At 41.6% G+C, this 22,170-nt stretch overlaps 1 protein-coding gene across 3 annotated transcripts in view; it reads left to right on the top strand.

Moving 5' to 3' along the window:
• The first annotated feature begins 4,661 nt into the window (after positions 1-4,661).
• The window catches only part of FAM53A (family with sequence similarity 53 member A), a 73,317-nt gene continuing 55,808 nt past the window's right edge, over positions 4,662-22,170 (top strand). For 2 of the 3 annotated variants that reach the window (XM_069795608.1, XM_069795627.1), the window contains exon 1: positions 4,662-4,772. The gene's annotated coding sequence lies outside the window, so the exon portion shown is untranslated. Of the gene's footprint in view, positions 4,773-8,599; positions 8,622-22,170 lie in introns of those variants that run through there. The other variant, XM_069795618.1, reaches the window with a different exon arrangement.

Genomic DNA, 22,170 nt, shown 5'->3' on the forward strand with positions numbered 1-22,170 from the left:
GCCCTCTACTTGTTTCAGATTTTGATGCTGAACACTGCTTTGCTTCTCAATTCCAGCTTATTTATTTAGGATTCTTATTGCTTTATCTCATTCGTAACAAGCCCTCGGAGTAAGTAAGGAAAAGTACATGATAGAAAAAACTCATCTGTTTGAGCAGTCTGAGCAAGGTTTACATTAAAACTGATACATGTAATTAGTGGCAGAACTTCCTCTTGTGCCCAAAACCTGTACACTCAGCTGTGAAACTGCTAAACAGAGAGAATGGAGAAGTGTGAAAAGCATTTTGATGAGGTTCAGCCATGCTCAAACATCCTCTCAAAACACGCAGGATATCCCAGGACCCCTCAATGCCTAAGCAGTGTCTCTTGTACCTGCTCTATGTTGGACTCCAAAGTCAGACCAGTTTTTTTCTTCACTCATGTTGCGTGGGGACTCCCTGGGCTGGGAGATGGAATCCACATTGCCCCCTTGCTCCCAAGGGCGAGTGTGAAGTGACCCTGAGGGAAAGAGGATCAGTGAAGGATTTTATTGGATGTGGAATTATTCTGACAGGCCTTCATAAATTTGTCTTTTAAAACACAGGCCCCTTTTCCATCCTATGTATTTTATGGGGAAACAGATGAATGACTAACAGTGATTGCTACAAGAAGAGAAATACCATGATTTGGGGTAAATTTACCTGAGGCTTGCTATCAATATCCCAACTCACTTACTTGTCTTGCTTCTGTAAGTCATTGTAAGAGGACCACAGTATGTAGTAAACACACTAACTTTTGGCTTACTACTGCTGTGTTAAGTAAAAAGTGATCAGTGTACACAGCAAAATACCTCTCAGCTAATTTGAAATAGTGTTAGAAATGCTCATCTGAACCTTATGAGCAGCTGTGCATGTTACAGAGTCAGAACTATTTTTGCACTTGATTTCTTTAACTACATCAAATAGCTGCTGGCTCCTTATCTACAAACAGTATAAAAATAATAACAAAAAAAGAACTGAGCTGCATAGTCTCCTGTGTTTCCCTTCTTGATCTCAGGTGGTCATTTGCCTATACTGGCAGCAGCTTAGTAGTAACACATCCGTAGCATTAAGGTCTATCTGTTGTTTTTGCATGAGAGGCAAAGCCAGAGTGTCACTCATACCTATCTATCTACCACGTTCTGATTAAGGAGGGGAAAACATTCCCTTTCTTGAACAACTGGATCCAGGACCTAGGTGTCGAGGGGGGATGTAAGAGGAACTGCTATTCCCTTAGGGAAAATAGGGGTCAAGATGGACCAAACTGAACATATAATCTGTATATGTAGTGAAGACTTCTATACACTTACTCCAGTAGTTTAGGCACATAAAATAATCCCCAGAAGGGTATCTTCGAACAAGCATGCCATGCATCAGTTCCCTTAGGTGAAAACTTTCTCCTGAGGTTTGTTCTGATTACACCTATTTCAGCCTGTGCTTTATTGTAAAGACAGCTTTGTGTCTCTCTTTAGTTGTTTTTTTTCTCTTTTTTTTTTTTTTTAATTTAGAAACCTGTCTATATTAATGTCTCACTGTTTGTTGGAAACAGATGGCCCTTCCTGGAGACACACAGTTGAGTGAACAGACACCAACCACTTTAACATGTGGTAGCATGTTTGTAATTAGATATTTAAAGTGCTAGACAATTACTATCGAACTTTGTCATGAGGGAAATTTAGGTCTGTGTTTACCAAGATCTGATTTATAAACTGGATCCCTGCCAGAGCTTTACTCTTGGGTATAAAATAGAAGACGACTATGGTTGAATACTGAATGACATTGACTAAAGCTACCACCTGCCCTGTCTCAGATATGATCTCTCACTCCTACCTCCCACCCCAGTCCCTTAGTTTTTAACTGTTGTATGGGATTTGCCCACGTGGTAAGTTTTGGGATGCAACCAGCTGATCATAGGTGGTACCACCTCTGTAACATGACTAGTTTAGGGCTCAGCTTCCCACCTGGTTTTGGACTACAGACAGGTAAAAGCAGATCCATCCCAAAAGAAGAGAATATCAGCCATTGTTGCAATGGAAAAAAAGTTGATAAAGTTGAAGAAAAGAATGGAAAGTGATAAAAGAAATCGGGGGAGAAATTACAAGGGAGCATTACAGAAGAAGAGAAAGAAGATGAGTTATCTAATCCATAAGATAATTTAATTACTGCAAAGTTTTTACCCTAGTTGGAAGTATCCAGCCTGTGGAAGTTGAAAGCAGAAGCACTGACTGCTGGGGGAGTGCAGCTGTAGCTCCCTTCACATGCCTCCCCCATCGCTGCACCCATGGCTGTAAGTAAACAGTTGCAATTAAGAAACAGTTCAGTTTCAGAAACATAAAGTTCCCTCTGGTTTTACCTTTACTTGCAGCGGAAATAGTGCAGGAGGCTGGAGGAAAGTGTTGTGGCTTAACTGAGAGGAACATTAATGTTTCAAAACTATGAAAATGGTTGAACTTGTAGGTGAGGGAAAACCAGTTTTACACCAAAATCTCACGCCTGAGCTGCTAAACTCCAGTGGAATACTTAGGTATAAAGGTTGTGAAAGATAAAATTACATTATGACTTCATTTTTAAAATCTAAGTTTGGATAAGGATTTAGCAATGAAATGCTTCAGGGATAACTTGTTTTCAGTGGGGAATTCTGTGTACAAAACTGATTACAGGATGGAGCCAAATCCCTGCCAAAGATATGGGTAGGATCATGAAAGCAGATGAACTACAATTTCCCATGCACTAGAATTCACAATAAGGCCAGGAGCAAAATGAGCACAACCAGAAAATATTTCAAGAGCCAGGACTGAGCTATGGGAGAAGGCTGTGTACTTTTCTCTGTGTACCTTTAATCGCTTGTAACATCTTTCTAAAGAGAGGTAGGTGTTGATCTTACAGAGAACTAGTATGCTAATTTAAATATTCACTGTGTAATTTGGGAAAGGTATCTTGGAAAACTATTTGAAAAAATTTCAGCCTACGGTTTATCAAAATAAACACACAAACTTTTTCCAGAAACTGTGTACTGTAGGGTTGTACAGAGTGCCAAAGAGGACAGTGATGGAGAACGAGCAGCAAAACCTGGTAATGCTGTCTGAAGTAAAATTGGGTTTAAGTTATCGGTCTCTTAAGGTTAAAATTTGAAAGCCTAGAAAGTAAGCAAGCCAAAGTAAGGATCTCCCAGGAACACAGTTTTGGTTTGGACTCTGCATTGCAATGTTAACTTATGTATCTATTGCAGCATTGTCTTGTAATTCAGCAAAATCTTACAGGATAGTAAGGTAAAGTCAGCTGAAAAACTTCTGGGTCAAAGGAAAGGTGAGTGAGTGATCTACAACTCCATGTGCAAACACTGAAGAACAGGTTGCAGAAGGTTGACATAGCAGATCCTTGTTAAAGGGATGAGAAGAGCTTGCTAATAGTCACCATTAATAAAAAATACCTGTACCTCTGTAACGTTAGGCCTGTAGGCAACAGTAAATCAGGGTTTGGTTTCTCATGATGTTAAGGACTACACATCCACATAAAGCAGTCTCTGCCCTGACAAGTGTACAATGTAATTGTTGTCCAAACACATCCCACTTCCTCACTATGGCTGACTCATAACTGCTTTTTAAAAACTCCCATAGGAACATTTCTTGCAGAGTAAGAAGCAGATGTTGGGTTTTTTTCTGGCCTCCATTTTGAGAGACAAGAGAAGATGGCACCAGTCCGGATCCATGCGGGACCCCTGTGGGAGATGAAGCTGAGGTATTTCCCGCAGGTCGGCCTGGAAGCTGCCAGCTGAGGGAAGCACGGAGCAGGCAAGCAGAGGGCAGTGTAACCACACCGTTACACAGCCCAGAGCAGCACGTCGCTGGGAAGAACCAGCTATGGGGAAAGTCACATAAGCAGTGGGAGCCGGTTAGGGCAAGCCACAGCAATTGCTTCTGGGGGAAGCCCCGGGTGCCATTCCTGCTCCCTCCAGCACTGCGACAGGCCCGGCTGCCTGCACCTCAGCCTTTCTGGGGAGAGGCTCTGCCACCGCCACCAGGCTGGGCACAACCAGCCGGCCAGGGCCAGGCCAGGCCTTGGCGGAGGTCACCCACAGACTGACAAGGCCCAAACCCAGCAGGGCGGCCTTGACTGGCATGCTCAGGCCTCGCTCCGGCCGGGGGGCAACCCCCACACCCGGCCAGACCCCAGCCCCATCGCCCTGAGGCGGAGGAGAAGAAGAAGAACCATCACCACCCATTCCCGCCCTCCTGAGGTGAGGGCCCCCGCCCCCACCCCGGCCCCCTCAGCCAGTGCGCATGCGCAGTTCGGCCGGCTGGGCCCCGCCGTGCCCCGCTCGCTGCGCCACACGCGCACCCGCGTCCCTTCTTGCGGCTCCATCCGGGGACGCGATGACGTAATCGCCCCCCGCGGGCGAGAAGCGCAGCTTCCCCCCCCCGCCCCCGCCAAGCGCCCCTCCGCACGCTCCCCGGCTAGCCAATGAGAGAAGGGCGCCGCGCCTGCTGGGGGCTGTAGTCCAGCGCTTCCTCCCCGCCCCGCCCGGCACCGCAGCCGCGAGTCCCTGCCGGGAACGGGACCGGCCCCCCGCCCCTTGTGGGCCGGGCCAGCTCGCCCCGCCGTCCTATGGTAGAGCGGGTCAAAGTTCGGCGGGCGGGCGGGCCGGCCAATGGGAGCAGGCGGGTGCCGGGAGGGGGCGGAGCCGGCTGTGTTTTGTTCAATTGCCATTGAGGAGCCCGGTCCATACGCGGAGGGGAGGCGGCCCGGGCGGGCGCAGGTACCGGTGACCGGCGCTGCGGCGAGGGGAGGCGGGCGGGGGAGGGAAGGCAGGCAGGCCGGCCGCGGGTGGCAGCACCCGGCGGCCGAGGGCGAGCGCAACCGGCAGGGAACAGCCGTTCGGGCGGCCCGGAGGCAGTGCCGGCTGGAGGGGAGGCGGCCAGGCCCGGACCCCTTGGCGAAACCCGGGCGACTGTGGGGACCGGAGAGCTCTCGGTGGGCGAAGGGGGGACGAACGGGCCGGGGGGACACGACAGGGACCCTGCGGGGTGGGGGTGTCACCCCGGAGCTGCCCTTCCCCGCGGCTGCAGCCCTCCTGCTGCCGCAGAGCTGCGGGCTGCTCGTCTCCTTAATTATACGGCTAGATGGATAAATAGGTGTGGGGGCTGTATTTTTATTTATTTTTTTTTAATTACTGTTGGTGTTGAGAGCGGGGGCCGCGCTCCTTCCTCGCAGCTGGAGGTAAAGGTTAGCTGCCTTTTCGCCCTGCCGTTAGCCGAAGGCTTCGTGTGGAAGCGGAGCGGCGGCTGCCCTGGCAGAAGGAAGAAAAAATACCCCCCCCCCCAAAAAAAACCCAAAACCCAAACCAACCCCCACCTCATTAGCATTAATAATTGTCGCTCGGGATGGGAATTAGGCTGCCTGCGCCGCGGTGCTGTGTCTCCCAAGGCCGCTCCAGGCGAGGGCTCCGGCCTGCCCCGGCGGTGGCCGGGGGATGGGGGTGTGGGGGGGTCCCGGGGGGGTCCCCGGGGCTCGGCCGGGCGCGGACGTTCCTTTGTGCCGCTGCCCTGCGGGACACACGGCTGCGGGCACATCGCCCCGGGGTTTTGGAGGCGATTCTCCCCTCCGTTGCTCAAGGGTAGAGAGTTACGTCAGAGTAGGTGCGCGTTTTTCCACAATAGCTGCCTTCCACAATGGTTCCTGGGTGAAAACCGTGATTATTTTCTTCCCTTCCCCTCCCTCAAGCGATAGGAAAGTTGATTTCTGATTTATGGCTCGCGAGTGTAACGACCAGTTGGGTTCAAAAGTCCGAGATCGGTGAGTGAATAGGCTCTTTGTGTTATTCCGGCTTTCCGAAGGGCAGTAACGTGGCTTTGTTCTGATTATTTGGCTTATTAAATGTCTCCTTGCCTGTGCGAAGGCTAGCTAGAACTGCGTTCTCGAAATCTTGGGTGCTGTTTAAGGAGGTCGCTTTAGGTCTCGTGAGACAGAGAGGCTGGCCGTTGAGGACGATCCTCTGGTTTAGCGTTGCGTCAGTTATCTGAACTCTTCTGGGAGAGATCTGAAAGTTAAGGTGTTTTCTCTTTAGGTAAATGATATATCCGTCATAACCGTTCAGAAAACAGCCGTTACAGAAACCGTGCTTTGTAGTAGCCCTGTAACTTTCAGGTTGCAGGGTTGAGAGTGGCTTGGTGAGTCAGACCAGAGAAGGCACTGGCTTTTAATGTGCATGCCGAGTTCTAGGCCTCGGGATGAGTTGAGCCAGCTGGTCAAATCTATTTTCTGGTTCACTGTGCTTACATTAAAATTAGCTCCTGAGAACAGTTATTACAGCCTTTACTGTTACATTGCCTCCCATTCATATGCCTGACTGCTAGAAAATACTTCCGTCAAAGCCATTTCTGGCAAGAACCAGTAAGTTTGTGTATCTTGTGGCAAGCTCAGATGTTTCTGCATGTGTTTTAATTGTGGATAGTCTGTTTGGTTCGAGCTGGGCTTATGGAATCTGGAGTGCAGTGTTTGCCGAATAGCAAAAACTTTCCTAATGAAGCATGTGACTTGATCTGGTTTTATTGGAGATGCAGCGTACGTGATTGAGCCCAAAGAGCTTGTATCTTTACAATTATTGTGTGTCTGAAAATGCTTGGAAGAGTTGCACTCCGAGGCAGGAGATCAGTGTGTGTAGGGAGCTCAAATATACATTTCAAGTAGTTCTGCATAAGCTGGTGGAGCTCCTAACTGGAAAATGGGTTTACTTACCACTCGCTTGCTTTGAATTTCGGGAAAATACTATTCATATTAATATATCTGTTACTTTTAATCATCCCTATTAAGATGCTCCTATAAGATGCTGCTCTTCATCATATGGAAGTACATGCTGCCTATTAGACATAAAATACTGATCTGCAAGATCATCCCCCTAATGATACCCTTTCAGGATGTTCCATGCTGTGGTAATCTGGCTGTCCTCTAGCGGCCTTTACCTGCCAGTGTGTAACCCGTAGTTATTGTGTCTTTAACTTGAGAATTAAAGTTGATTAAATAATTGTAGAGGGATATTTTAAATTTGGTGTAGTTAAACTTCCCTGTGTCCTCTTGGAAAGCTGTTTTTCTGCAGGGTACTATGATTCGGAAGAATGAGGAGGCTGAAAGAAGAAATAGTATTTCTATTCGCAACCATTGTATTAAGCTTTGGAAGTTTAGTATAGGCATAAAACTACAGTTATGAAAATATGGTGGGCAGATAAACTGAAAGATTAATGTTACTGAGATGTCTGCAATTTATTGCATGGATTGCTTTATTTAAAAAAAACATGAAGGATTTATTCTTTCCTATAGGAATTCCTTGAGAGTCTGGTAGCCATTACTGTAGCTCCCTTTTTTAGTTCCTTCTCATTTTCCCTACCCTGTTCTTTCTCCCCCTTCCTCTGTTGCCTCCCCCCAATCTACATTCCTTTGTGTTAGCAGTGATGATGGCAGTTCTAGTCACCTCCTGTGGTTTGATAGATTATTCCCTTTAGAAACATGGTGTACTTAAAACTTTCCAAACACAATTCTTTCCTCGCTCCTACACTTTTTTTGGTGCTGGTTTCGAGTTTTGTTCTAAGAATTTGTCCTTTCTGGTTCTGTTTTGGGCTTTCTTAAATACTAGTAAGAAGTCTTGTTAAACCTTTAGTGGAAAATACTGGTATTATCATTTAAATTTCTTTTTCTGTATTTTGATGGTCATAATAAACAGAAATTTTGCCTTTTGGAGACAGTGAATTTCCTTCTCCCCTGCAAGCTCACAAGTTTTGTGCTTTCTTTTTAGAGAAAGCTTTGCTTGCTTTGAACTTTCATTTTTATTTTTATAAAATAAATTCCTTGGACTATTTTTGACGTTCTTGAGAGCTGATATTTGTGTAGGAATGATCTTGCAGGTAAATGTTCATAGGATCTTGTCTTTAGCATTACACAATCTACATAGAAACTTTTATTTTGGAATATATTATGGTAGAACATGTAAGAGATTCCTGTCCATTGCAGAAGTAGCTGTAACTTTTATTCTAGATGCTGTAAGTAATATAAGCTTTCTGGGGGGGTGAAACTATACACAGAAACCTGTGAAGGCCTTTATGAGCACTCCTGAAGGAAGGGTTAATGAGCAGAAGGCAGCCCTTTTCATTAGTTCTAGGGAAGAAATTCATGACTAGGAAAACAGCTACTTGAACTCAGTGTAGTGGCTGATACTTTCTTGGTAGGTAAGTTGTTTTAATCTATTGACTGTGTATATCTGAGGGGTAGCCATTTACATTGACAATGTGTTTTTTGGTACATCATGAAGTTTGTGTGGTTAACAAGATCTTAGCCGACAGTAAAGTATTGCAATCCAGTGATGAAAGAGTCTGTATTAAAAAAAAATAAAAAAATCTGTGCTTTGTTGGTTTCTCTTGACTGTAAACGCTCTGCTAGGGGGATTGAGACAGTCATGTTTTAGAAAATGGTTTTCTTTAAGGATTTTCTTTCCCCCTCAAAAGGAGGCCTGAAAAAAAAAGTTTTCAACTCCTTTTTAGGCTGTTTTACAGATTTTTCTGTGATGACCCAACTGGATATTGCAGTACTGTTGAGTATAGAAAAACCTGAAATCAAGGTAACTGTCAGCTCTTTAATATTGCCATTTCTACGTTTTGTGCTGTTTTGGCTTTTCTGTTTGGTTGGTATGGGAAATAGTGTCATGAACAAACCGGCAAGAAACTCCTCAGCTAACTTCTGGTGGTTTGTAGTGGGTACAAGTAACTTCTGAAGGCCATGTTTCTGCTAATTTTTAGGTTGAGGGGAGGAAGTAGGCAGGGTTGTTACTAAATACATTATCTGGGTTATGGCTTTCAGTTTACCGACGGCACTGTTTTTTTAAGCAAGCAGTTGAATATCATGCTTTAGAAATTGAAATGTTTCAATTGGGAAATGTCCTGAGTTATAAAAACAAAACTAATATAACTGGCTTTCAACTGTTTGAACTTGATTATATTTTAGTGAAATGCAGGCCATCACTTAACGTTTTGCTTGTTGGGCATAAACAGGAAGATCAAGGGTTCTGACTACCTAATGTTAGCATCATTGCTCTGAATTTAGTATGACAACATTGATTTAAGTTCCTCTGAAAATTAAACTCTGGTATAAAGTACAGGGAAGAATACTGTCAATGATGTATCAAATTGCAGGCTTAGAGCTTTGGACATACAGTGCCAGTGATGGCAATTGCTCTTCAATGTGTGTAAGTCTGTCTGTACAGATAGAGCTAAGAGTGTGAAATCAAACAATATTTTGCCTAGAGCTGTCATTAGAAGTGTCATTTGCAAAACTGACTCGGTGTACTAAGACCTACATGTTGTTGTGGGAAAGGCATTTCAGATGGAAGAAAGCTGTTTCTGCGTTTGCTGAGCTTTAAAATTGGAACCCAGCTGGTACAGGAAATAGTTGAAGAAATAACTGCAGTACCACTGTCTATATGTTTACTTTTGTGCTTTAGACTGAGATCTGTGATGGTGGAAGACAGGATCTGAATTCCTTTTTTTCTGAAGAATACTTGTTTTTCCTTAACATCCCCCTCATCCAGCCAGCCTCGGCAGCTGTTAATGCAACTTAAGTTTTCTGAGTTTGTGAAAGATCGCATTTATAATTTGGCAATTTCTACACTGAAGTTAAGGTGGATTAACTTAAAAGATTAAGAAAAACCTTTACTGTCCTAATAAGACCTCATACAAGGCTGTGGCTTCTCTTCTACTGTCACCTCCCCTTGAGCCATGAATGGGAATAATAGGAACTTGCTGTTGGTGTTATATTAACTTTAGGTCTCTAATTTGCATCTCAAATAACATTGTGAACAGCATTAATGCCTTTGAGGGGTTTGGGAGGTTTTTTAATTTGTAGGGTAAATGCGTTTTTTAACCTAATTGGGCAGTTCAAATTATTATTGCAGCATGTTTAATTTTTGCTCTGTGCAGTTCGTGTTGATGTCTGTGGCACTAAATCATTCCTTCAGTGCTGTTTGTGTGTTTCACCTTCTTAATTGTGACTTTAGATTTTGTCATAATGAAGTATTCCTCCATTTCATACAGTTACTACTGATACTGTGTGATGTTTGTGTTCTTTATTCTACCCTCCAAAGTCTGTTTATAGGGAAAATTCTTGTTTTAAAGGTACTGCTTCCTTTAACTCCCTCTGCTTTCCCAATGAAAAATGCACTTTTCTGTCTTCTTTCAAGGTTTCTGTTGATTTGACCTCTTTTAGTTTTAGAGGGATGAAAATTTATCATATTTAAGGAAGGGTGCAAGTGATAAAAAGCTGTATGTCGTTAGGGTCTGACAAACCCTGTTTCTTTATCAACTTCCACAGTCCAAAAGTAGTGTGCAGAATATGAAAAATGTTGAAGTTTGGAACCTCAGTTGTGATGCAGAATATGAATCAACACAGAGTTGTGGAAATGTGCTTGAAGCTGGATGGTTCTGGATCCACTGTGTTGTGTCTCTTGTAGCTAAGCATATCTTAGTCAACATATAGATGGCCACTGAGGTTGCAGGTGGGTTTTGTATCATGGTATGAACTAGCTTTGTTTTTGTAACATAGGAGACTTTTGTTCTGTGGACTGTGTGAGGTTGTGATTTTTTTTAAGTGATGGTCTCTATTTACATACCTAGGATCTATTTGTATGGGTGCATAGTTTTTTGATGAACTGACAGTTAGAATTACAATCCTAGTTTAAAAAAAAAAGGAACCTTTTTGCTCAATTATCCCAGCCTAATAGTAGTGGCAAATAATTACTCATTATGTCCTATTTGGAATGGAGTGTAGTGGTGTGTAAGCATGCCTCAAGACTGCTGCTGTGCTCCAGAGTGTAATCTGATGCAGTATTTAGTAAGTGAGGAGGAGAGGGCAATAATGAAAACAGCATTCAATAACTACTTACTTGAATTGGCTACAATATGGTATATATTTCTTCTAGTGGGAAAGGGAGAAGGAGTGGGTACCTAGGACCTCATCTTTTCATTTTTTAAAAGTGATTAAATGGAACAACAAATTTGAAACTTGATGAATTTGAGAAGTGTAATTTGGAGGCTAAACTGAAGTGCTGTTGCCTGCTGTAAGGGGCTACCGAAGGTTAAGATACAATAGCAGACTTGCTGGTTAGAAGAGAATGCTGCTGGCACTGGAACATGTGTGAAGCTTAGCCTGTTGACTTTTCAGTACGTATGGTAGTCCATTTGAGCTTGGCTATGTGTGTGCTTGCTTACCTTATCATCATCTTCCACTAGGACTCCATCTTGACCAGACCTGTCTGGTTCAATATTCAGATAAGAAATTGCAGAACTCCTGGAGGGTAAGATGGACTGTTGCTGCTCTCTTATTTTCATGTTTCACAAATCATAAGGATGGCATTTAAGCAAAGAGACAAGTACCTGGATAAGTACTTGTAGTACCGTAACTATTACAGAGGATGAAAAAAGATAGTATTTTGTCTTTGTTGTGTGCTGCTTTGGTGTCCTATTTGTGCTTGAGCTCTTATGAGTTAATTCTTCCCCTGTTCAGTGACTTCATATTTTGCAGTTCAAATGTGAACATGTAACTTACCTCAGGCACAGACTTCCTCTGACTGCCTGTAACTAATGCTGTCTGTTTCAAATCCCCATCTGTAAAATCCTGCATATCTTAGTTTTTATTTTGGAGTATTTGGTTTGTGTGCAGCATTTTCCATCCTCAGGAAGTCCTAACCAAGCCTAAGGCTATAGTTGTATTAAAAGTTGCGTGCATAGGTTTGTGTCAGGGTGCTTTGTGACACCACATCAATGAAAGCTATTACATCACTGTTCCAGGTTGTTAGAACGCTAAGCACGCATGTCTTTCTGAAGTAATTGGCTTCTGGTTTCTGTTGGTTAGAGGGGAAAGATACAACAGGATACTGCAATATTGCTGAAATTTGCATACTGCCATAGGAGATGATTGGAGTTGATTTATTTCTGTGTGAAGAAAGCATGAGGCAGGTGTGACTTTTGTCGTATAGTAAAATCACCTGAACATGCAAATCCTGAAGTCTTAATTTGAAAACTCAGAAAAGTAACTTCTAGCTCATTGAAACTAAACATACACTGTAGGAGGATAAGCAAAGATGTTACAGTGGCTTGAAATTGAGGTAGTCATTAAAAAAAAAAAGGTAGGGCTGAGAAAGCTGTAGGCTGGTTGTAAGAATCCCATGCCCTGTACCAGTATTGCACTTCTAATATGATTCATAAAAGAAACTTGAGTAGCTCTACTTTCTCCTCAGTCCAGTGCTTTGCTGTCCTCAGCATTAAAACTGGTTCTGAATATGTAACTAGACATCTTCCTTACTGCAGGTCAAGCTTATTGCCCAATTCCCTGGGCATGAGGGACAGCTATTCTTTACGCTGTAGTAACTAATATTTTAAAAATATTTGAACTGTTCTTTGTGATGTTCCTGTTTCCTTGTGTCTTGCCTTCCACCCTGTAGCCTTGTGATACTTTTGGCCTAAACAAAGCTAGTGTATTCAGCTCTTCCCAAGAGGTCCTGTTTTTTCAGCTCTAATCATTTTTGTTCTTCTCTCAAGTTAGTTCACATTGGTCTTCAAGTGTGGTGCTTACAGCTGAGGCTTTCCTGTGCTGAGTGGAGTAAAAAGGCTGTTTCATGTGCCCTGGAGCTGATATTCCTGTTTATGCATCCCCATACATTTGACTTTCTTACAACAGCTTAACACTTGTTTCAAGGTCAGCCCATTGATCCAACCTAGCCCACAGCTTTCTTCTGAAGAACTTGCCTTCCTGTTTGCTTGGTTAATCTTGCCTGAGCATACCTTTCAGAACTGAATTGTATCCTATTTCTTGCAGAACAGTTTTCCAATTTGTCAGTTAAGCAGAATTTTAATGCTGTCTTGTAGTTCTTCCAGCCTTTCTTCTACTTGTAACAAGCCTACTCTGCCAGCAACAGATGATGGGGAAACAAAGAAATTGGTGAACTGAGCTGGGTGCCTATTTGGTGCGTTCTCCCATGCACCACTGATAACTGCTCTGGGGGTATGGTTATCCACCAAGTATTGCATTCACTGTGCAGCCTTTGCTTACCTTCCAACAGGCAGTAGTCTTTAAACTTAGGCGTATGACCTCAGTAGGTTCTCTCCTGTCCCTAAACCCTGTTACTCTGATGTCAAAGTGAAACTGGTGGGTGCTGCTCACCTCCTTGTTGCCTTTTGGTACTCACAAAAGGTTCCCTACCTCCCCTGCAATTCTACTGGAATGTGGGGAATTGGAGACCAGTTGCATGAATTTTGACCTTTTTCTGAAGACAGATGTGCAATGAAGGCAGGCCTAGCTTCAGAAACTGATGTCCAAAACTTTTTTTTAAAAAGCATGGCCTGTTTCTGTCTGTACTCAAATATATCACATAATAGCCTGAACGTGGTACCTTGCAAATAATTCCAAGTGTTGCAGAGTGACTCTGAAGTCATTTGTAGTTAGGGTTGTTTTAATCTCTCCATTCCTGAGATGAAATTTCTCTTGCATTGCAAGGTAGGCATTGAAGAATAAGCCCCACCACTTGGGGCTAACTTTTCTTTTGGAGTACTTTTTCTTGGATTTGTATTTGGAAGTATTTGTTGACATCTCTATGGGTGCAACTTTCTCTCTTTGAAATCTTAGTTCTCATGATATCTTCGCTGCCGAACTCGATTCACATAACTAATCTTGTGCCTTATAGAAATGGGTTTCTCTGAGCCCTTTCTCTGTTGAGATTGTTTGACGCAGTTCTGTAAATACTCTTCGTTGTTGTTTCTCCAGCATCTCTCCCTGTAAGCTTTCAAGCTACTTTGCATCTCTACCTTCCAGTAATTTCCTTAGTCTTGCTCTAATCATTGCCCTGTTTCTACTCCCTGCATATGTAGCAGCTTATTCTCATCACCCAGATATATTTGAGTGTAGTTAAAGTTTTGATGCAGCTGGCTGCAAGCTGGAATAATTAATCTTCTAACCATTCTTTCCACTGTGTGCTCTAAGGAGATGGACATCTATCCTTTGAAATCATGCTGCAGTCTTAAATTGAGCAGAGGTTTAGAAAGTCTGATAATCCTTCTTTGAAGATGTTGACTGTTTGTTAGCTGAGATTACTTCAGTGATCACTCTTAACCCACAGTATGTTGCCAGAAAAGTAAGGCAGCATCTCCTGGTGTTGAGAAGTTAAAGGCAATGTGGATGGTGAAATGTGAATGGAGTGTACTTTAGGATGTTAACACTTGTTTATATTTTGATACACAAGATGAAGTATAGCTGCTTATTTTTAATGTTATGAAAAAGTAAAAGGGCTTTTTAACTTATATTTGCGTAACACCTTATCTTAAAATAAAATCACTAAATTTCCTCTTCAAAATGTTAAGATATAAGTAGCTTCATGCTGTTATTCCAAAACTTCAATTTTTGCTGCAGAATAGTATGACTGAGAAGTATCCCCCGTAATATCCTTGAAGAGGTGGTGGGTGGCATGGATTGGGCACGTGGGTAAAGTGGGGATTAATTCTGTGCTTGCTGTGTGCAGCATTTGTGTGCTCGCTTGTACAGCAAGGCACATCCCAGTTCCTGCCTTCAGGTTAGATATTTGGGGGGGGGGGGGATTTACTTGCTTAGCTTCTAACACCTTCAGCTGAATTAACTGCTCTAAGCTCATAATAGTCAACAGAAATGGGGATTTTGTTGTTAGGATGCTTTTTTTTTTTAGGCTTGTTTAGTTAGATGCATCCTGCTGTAGGTGATGCTGCTAGGCAAGCTTGGCTGTGGAAGCTGCAGCCGAGGGTGGTACGGGGGAACTGTGCAAGGTGGGTTAATACTTGGTTGTGGGAGGTTTTTTCTGTATTAAGTGTGATGCTCAAATCTTAGTAATAAAATCAGTTGCAAAATACCATGTATCCTTGAGACTAAACTTTATAGTCCTGTTAAATACGCAGTCTTAAATTTTGGAACTGGTTTGGGGAAACCTTCCCCCTTCCCCTCTTCTCAGTTGAGCACAAGATCTGAGAGGATCAAATAAAACCAAACCTACTTCTAAATTCTGAACTAGTTATTGAACTAATTTTTCAACTGAGCCAGACTGAAATGAAGTAAATGCCTCTTGCACCTGCAGAAAAGGCTGCAGCTGTCAATAGCTTGTTTATCACTTCAGTACTTCTTGGGTCCAGGTGCTCAGCCAGTGACTTCCCCTAATGCAGTGGTTTGATGTTTCAGATCTTCAGCAGAAAAGATGTTACTGCTTTATGCAGACTATGTAGTATGCTTAACCTTTGCATGAGTGAAGATGCCAGAAATGCAGATGTAATTTCAGAGGCATATTTTAAAGTGTGTTTAGATAAAGCACACTTCTTATCAGTATTGAAAGATCATTTGAAAGATTGAGAGTTTTCAGGTGAAGAGCTGAAAGGACATGCTTGCATCTCTTTTACTGTTGACTTTATCACATAAATCTTTACTGTTTTGTCCTTCAACTTGGTTACCAGAAGCTGATCTTGTCAGAAGGCAGTCATCTGTAAAGATAATTGCCCAAGTGGGAGGACACAGATTTCCCTTCCAAACACTCAGTGTCCTGTCCTCTCTTGCACTGTTGTTGTCCGCAGATGTTGCGTGCTTGACTTGCTAGTCAAGTGACTTACCTACTGCCATTTAAAGCTGCTAAATTTCTGTCCCAACCGGTGAAGATGAAAACTAAAGGCTCTTCCCTGTCCTCAACTTCATTTTTTTACCTGGCATTTTTGTGCTCAAATAAAATGGAGTTATTCTGCCCTATACTACCTGAAGTGTGGTCCATAATACTTCGTGTACTGATCAGCACCTTGTGCCCATTTGCTTCCCATACAGGAGCATGGTTTTGCATTAAGGCTTCATAGCCTGTACTGTGTGAGTAAACTTCATGATTTGGAGTCCTAGTGACTTCCTATGAATCCACGTCGGCAAATGAATCTTTCCACTGAACTTGCTTGTAGAATTAATGACTCATTCATTAAACATCTGATAGTGTTGAGGTAGCACACAGTGAAAATACTGAGCTTTGCCTTCAAGCAGAAGGTCTTCTTTCAGTATTTAAAGAAAGCAATCACTGATGTAGTTAAAATAGAGTTCACTGGGTTTTTTTCTGACTTAATGTGGTCATCTTCTCTTACATGGTATAACTTCATTTGTCTCATGAGATTTCTGTTAGTTCATGTAATTGTTACAAATGCTTTTTCTAAATTCCTACTGCAATTGTGTACCCCTTGGTTTGTGTCTTGACCTCTAGCACAGTGTTTCCTGAATCCAGCTGTTCAATGTGCTGTTGAAGGCTGAATGCACAGACAAAGTAGTTATCTTGCTTTTGGAATGGTCTAGTGAACTAGTAAGGGCTGCATAGCTCAACTGAACTCATTATTAAAGTACCTTAAGTCTGGCAAGAGGGATGCCCCTTGTGACACTTGAAGTAATATCTGAATTGATGCTGAAAGCACACACAATATTGACATATGTACTGCTTTTGTCTTTGTATTTCATTCCATTATTTTAATGGACTTTAACTTGTGGTCTGCTCATACTGGGAGCATTTGTGAGCTGTTATTGGTGGCTCACATGTAGTAGAGCAGTAGTATAGATCCTTTCAGAGACTTCACCATTTGAAAAGTCATGGGATGTGCAAAAAAAGTTGGAAACCAACAAATAATTAAGTTAATATGAGCTGTAGTTTAGCAAAGTAAGGAGCAACAACAACAAATTAAACTATTTATTAAATTAAATCAAACTAGCATTCAGTTTTGGTATTTGTAGTGTGATATCTGATAACTTCTTTATGTTAAAGAAAATTCTTGCTACTTGAAAGCTGTGTGGTATTTAGGCTTTTTTCTAAATTCTAATGGATCATGTAACTAGATATGTGTAGTAAAACATGAGGTCTTTCAGTGTGTTGCCTTTTGAGGTAGTGTCTCCTGCCAGATGAATTCCAGTTTCTTGAGTAACAAATTACAGATGGTCAGCCATGATTGAGAACAAGTTTGGGCCATGAGAGGGAACTTGGTTGTCTGTTACGCACCATATCTCATATCTGTTCAATGCATTTCCGTGCTCTTTCAAGATAGATAATACAGCAGAAAGCTTAACCGCTGTATGCAAGCCTGCATAGAACTTTACTCTTGTGTCCTATAATTTGCTTTCTTTTTTAGACTTTTGGGTTTTATATGAAAATATGTAAGCCTTGTATTTGTCAAACTCCTAAAATAAGGATACGCTCATACGTGTGCTCATTCAGTACCATTGCACAATGATCTTCTGGAGGGTTATAATTTTGAGATAAAGACTGAAACTTTCCTTACGCCACTAAATTGGGCATAGTCCTTTGTCCTGAGAGGGAAATATTACTCATAGTATAAAGAATTAGGACAGTAAGGCTCGGTGAGAAGTGTATTTTGTGTTACTGTAAGCATTGAGATGGATGGATATTTACAGAATACTGCTAAGCACTTGAGTTCTAAATTTAGCAGTTCACGAGCTGTACTATTTACTGAAAAATATTTGGACTACTGTAGGTTCCTTGTTCTTAATTTCCATAGTTTTACGCAAGCTAATGTTAGGGAGACTTCCCTGTGTGCAGATTATATAGCTCATTAGATCCCTGAAATGCCATGAAGTAGCATCTTAACACAAGTGTTTTTCACCTGGCCTGAGGCCTCCAGCAAGAACATTTCACACTTGGGATCATAAAAACAAACCTACTAGTTGGGCTTTTTATTTCAAACAAGCCAACCAGATGTCTAAACTCTTCAGAATGAACCTGAAGGCAAATAGGAGGAGGTTTATTAGCTGTGTGTGTTCTGGAAGCAGGATGTATGGAAGAGATTTGTATAATCCCTCAGCTCCACAGCCATAGGGTTTGGTAATAGAACAGTACCTCAGTACTGATATTATTTCAGGCTATCATGGGGGAGCAGGATGTGTGTGGAATAGTCATCATTGTCACTGCCATAGAAGTTAAGGGTCAGTGCTACATGTTTTTCAGGCCTGAGTGTTTTTAAAGCATGTATATGTGCCTGTTTGACTCTTCTCATTTTTAAGGGCAAACACTAAGAGAAAGTAGGTGATACTACTGCTTATCTTTATTTTTTCCCCCTGGTTTTTCTTCTCTAACTGATGGAGTGAAGCAAGTATCTCAGTAGTAGGGCCAGTTGATCTTCATCTATGTGGTTTTTTTTCAGAAGCCTTAGAATAAAATAAAGTCGTGTGGTTCTTGTATGATCTGGATCACTTGCTTTAGTGGGAGTGTGGTAGGCTTAGGCTGGTGGTATGTATGTTTCTTCAAACACTAATATTCTTTGTATAAATTACTATTTATAATGAATCTGAATTTTGTATCTTACTGGAGGCTTTGTATATTAAATAAATACTTCCATTGGTTTTAAACAGAGTAATTATAAAAACAGTATGTGGAGGTGGAAATAAATTGTGTAGGACCTGAGCTTCAAGCTTTCAGTAATATAGACTGAAAGTTACAGTAATACTCTTTAAGTCGTGATTGCCCACTAGGTTTTGTTCTGAACTACTTATTAAACAGGCAATAATTCTTAGTTTGAGCTAGCGTATTCTTGAAATAATGACTGTTAGCACATTTAGTTCATAATTATGGCAAAAGCAAAGGGCTTGGCGTTCATGTATAAAAGCCTCAGTAGACCAGGCTTCCTGTTCCTCAGCACTGTACATCATAGTCTTGTGCTTTCTGCAGTAATGGTGAGAAGGAGGAGGAAAAAAATTCCAAATCGCACATTGCAGGGAGATGACTGGTCATGGGCCAACGCTGATGGCTAACTCAAATGGAACTCCAAACATAGTAGATGTAGATATTCTTCAGCAAAATTAATGAAATGCTTGCCTGCCATTTAAATAGTGGTAGATTATTTTAGGAAAGAGAATGCAAATAATGAAAGCATCTTGGAAAAGCACCTTCGTACCGGATCAGACACAAGGCACAGCTCATCTGTTGTCCTGTCTAACAAAAATACTTTAAAAGATGCAGGATGACTTGTCTGTGATGTGAACGTTAGGTCTTCCTCAAGTCTGAAAGACAGGTTTAAATCTGGGAGACTGATGGGACTTCTTACTGATATGAGCTGGTAATAATAAATGCTTTAACTTCTGGATGGGTTGAATTCTTAGCCCTAGTTTTCTGTGGTGATACATTCCCTACTTTAATTAGGTATGACCTGGAAAAAAGTCTCTTGAGCTTACTTCTCCACCACTTCTGTTGCTTTGAGAAATATATTTTATAAACTGTGACAAAGGCTTAACATCCCTATCTTCACCCTTTCTTCACCTTTCTGGAAGGAGACTTTCCTCTGGTTCAAAAACAAACCCAAAACACCTGATAGTAACTTGAGAAATAAAGGGTAGTATATTTACTACAGACAACAGTTCACTGTGTAAGGGAGTAAAATCTTCAGTTTCTAATTCAAATTTTATTAAACAATTTTAGGTCTTTATTTTGTATGTGTTTCTCAGCCAAGCTGGATGAATTCTGCATCTGAAGAATTAGAAATCTGTACACCAAAGTATTACCTTTAGCCTCTTTCCAGTGCATCATCTGGCTGTGAATTTTGCAAACTGGAAAGCACCATCTGAAGCCAGGATATTCTCTTTAGTTTACTTCTGGTGCTTCTGTTTGCAGGTTTTCTCCATCTCACCTGGGAGGCTTTGAACAAGGTCTGTTTTCTCAATCGGAAGACTGAGTACTACTTGTTCCCTTTGTGTTCAGGGGATTTGCTGAAATGTCTTGCATTTTAAGCAAAACGGAGTCCAAAGGCTGTATGTGACAGTTGAGGCTTTGCTTCCTTCTCATAGGAGCTCTCACGCTGAAGTGTGGGAGATAAAGTAGAAGTGAGTGTGTAGGATGCAGCCTCATTTTAGTAATGGTTTATATTTTGTCACAGCGTCTCAGTGACCAGTTGGTGTTAGAATGATGATGCTTTAAGGCCAAAACAGTGAAACTCTGGGCTCCATAGTGATTTTCTCCATTTGAGGCAAGTGGACCTAATATTTATTCTCGTCTATATCTGGAGGCAGTAACAACCCAAATCCTAGTTTTTCAACCTTAGAATGGTGAAATATAGTCCTGTCTTGCACATTAAGTGAGGTATGTTCTTCAGCAGACAGTTCTGAGCTCTTGATATTACTTGTGCTTCCGGAGCTGGTGGAATATCTGAGAAACTTGACTCCAGTGGCCATCAGTTAATATAAAGGATGCCTTCTAGCATATTTTTCTTGTCCCTTTTTGCAGTTTTGTGCTGGAGTTGTGGCAACCTTAATCCAGGCTTGAACACCTCATAATATTGAGGCTTCCTTCTAATAAAAACTGGCTTATGAAGGTACTGCATGGAGAAAGCTAAGAGATTCTGTAGCTCAGGAAATATATCTTAAGAAACTCTGAATTGCAAATGTTGGAACTAACTTCTTTGGCTTCATTTTGAGCTCTAGCATTTGTAGAGAGTGTTGTTGAGCCTTACCTTAATTTGTTACATCGGAACCCTTTGGGGAGAGGAACTACTATTATTTAAACAGGATTTGCTAAATGGTTGTGAAACAATTTCTACAGAATATGAACTAGGGTTATAAACTCTACTCTTTGTCCCTTTTGGTCAGAAACTTTTGTTCTAATACACTGTTTTTAACACTTTTTATAGAGGACCTCAGAAAATAAAGGGGTGTAGTTAATTGTGCATTAAGAGAGCATCCCTAAAGTATAACATGTTGGAAACTGAGGTGTCGCCTCTAGTGCCTATCCCCCAAAACATTGATGGATAATTCTATAGCTGCAGGAAACTTTCTAATTAAAACTGATTTTTTTAAACTTCTTTTTTTACTTGATGTGGAGTTTTGGAAGGTTGCAGAGTAGTGCTGAAAAGGATAGAGTCCAAATAATTCTCTTTGAATGCCTGCTATCAAGAACTTTTCTGGGCTAAAAGTTATTAATAATAGACTTATGTTACAAGGAATGCTTAGCCTCCCTATGAACTTCTTAGTGCTGTGGTAAATAATGTGTAGTTTTAGGAGTAGAATGTTCTCTCTCCGTTTGGAAGCTGGAATTCTGCATTGCAAGAAACTAGACATGATGTAGCTTTTTTTAGATGGCATAGAGTATTAGTTAAGCAGGTTCTAAAAAGCTGGTCTTCCAACTTGGTCGTGCTTCAGGCATAACTAGGATGGGACAGACAATGCTCTGTTAAAACTTGGATCAGTTTTGTGTGATGTTTCAATTTTGAAATGCTTCTTGGATGCTGCAGAAAGTGCCAGGAGGCAAAAAATCACAACATCTTTCATCTAGAGTCTAGTAGCAAAATCATCTAGGTCTGGAGTTAGTACTGCTGGGGTGATTAGCTGCTTTGGCTTGCTGAAATAGAGATAATATTTTAAAGGACCTACTTATCCGAATTGGAATTTTGACTCCAGCTAATCCTTTTCTTCTGCTGGGAGCTGGCTAAGTATGTCTTTATGGGATTGTTGGTAATAAGGGTTCCATGTAGCACTCTGAGTGAAGAGTAGGAAATAATGTGAAGGAACAGAAAGAGGGAATGATCTGTGTTCATTCTCACTGGGTAATTTTCATCCCATAGGCAGAAAAAATGGAACTGCAGTCATCAAGAAACACCTACATTTGTGTTATGGGGAAATCATCTAAAATCTTGTGATCTTTTCTTCTTTATTTAAGATGGAACTTCCAGAGACAGAGGAGAAATGTAGAAGTGTTTCAAACAAATGTAAATTTTCCCAGTGAGATGAGCTGTTGCTGGAACATTTTGTCCTGCAGGATGCAGAGGAGGAGGAGTGGGTTGGAAATGAGTCTGGCTGCCTTGCTTTCTTAGAGCCAAGAAGAGATTTTTGAATTGGCTTTATGTCTTCATCAGGACTCTTCATCTCTTTGAAAGTAGGTTGTCAAATTGGATGAGGCTCTGACAACCTTTAATTGTCTGGGGGGTTGGGTAATCCATATTTATAGTAGTGTTCCCAAAAAAGACCCTGGTGACGTCACTGAGAAGATAGAGAATTCGTGACACGAGCACTTCTTTTCTTCTATCTTTACCCTTAATTTTGGCAGAGATTTTACAAGTTACTACTACTTGTGGCTAAACTTTTAAAGAAATAAAATC

This window comes from Haliaeetus albicilla, chromosome 1 (genome assembly GCF_947461875.1).
Source record: "Haliaeetus albicilla chromosome 1, bHalAlb1.1, whole genome shotgun sequence".
NCBI classification, from domain to species: domain Eukaryota; kingdom Metazoa; phylum Chordata; class Aves; order Accipitriformes; family Accipitridae; genus Haliaeetus; species Haliaeetus albicilla.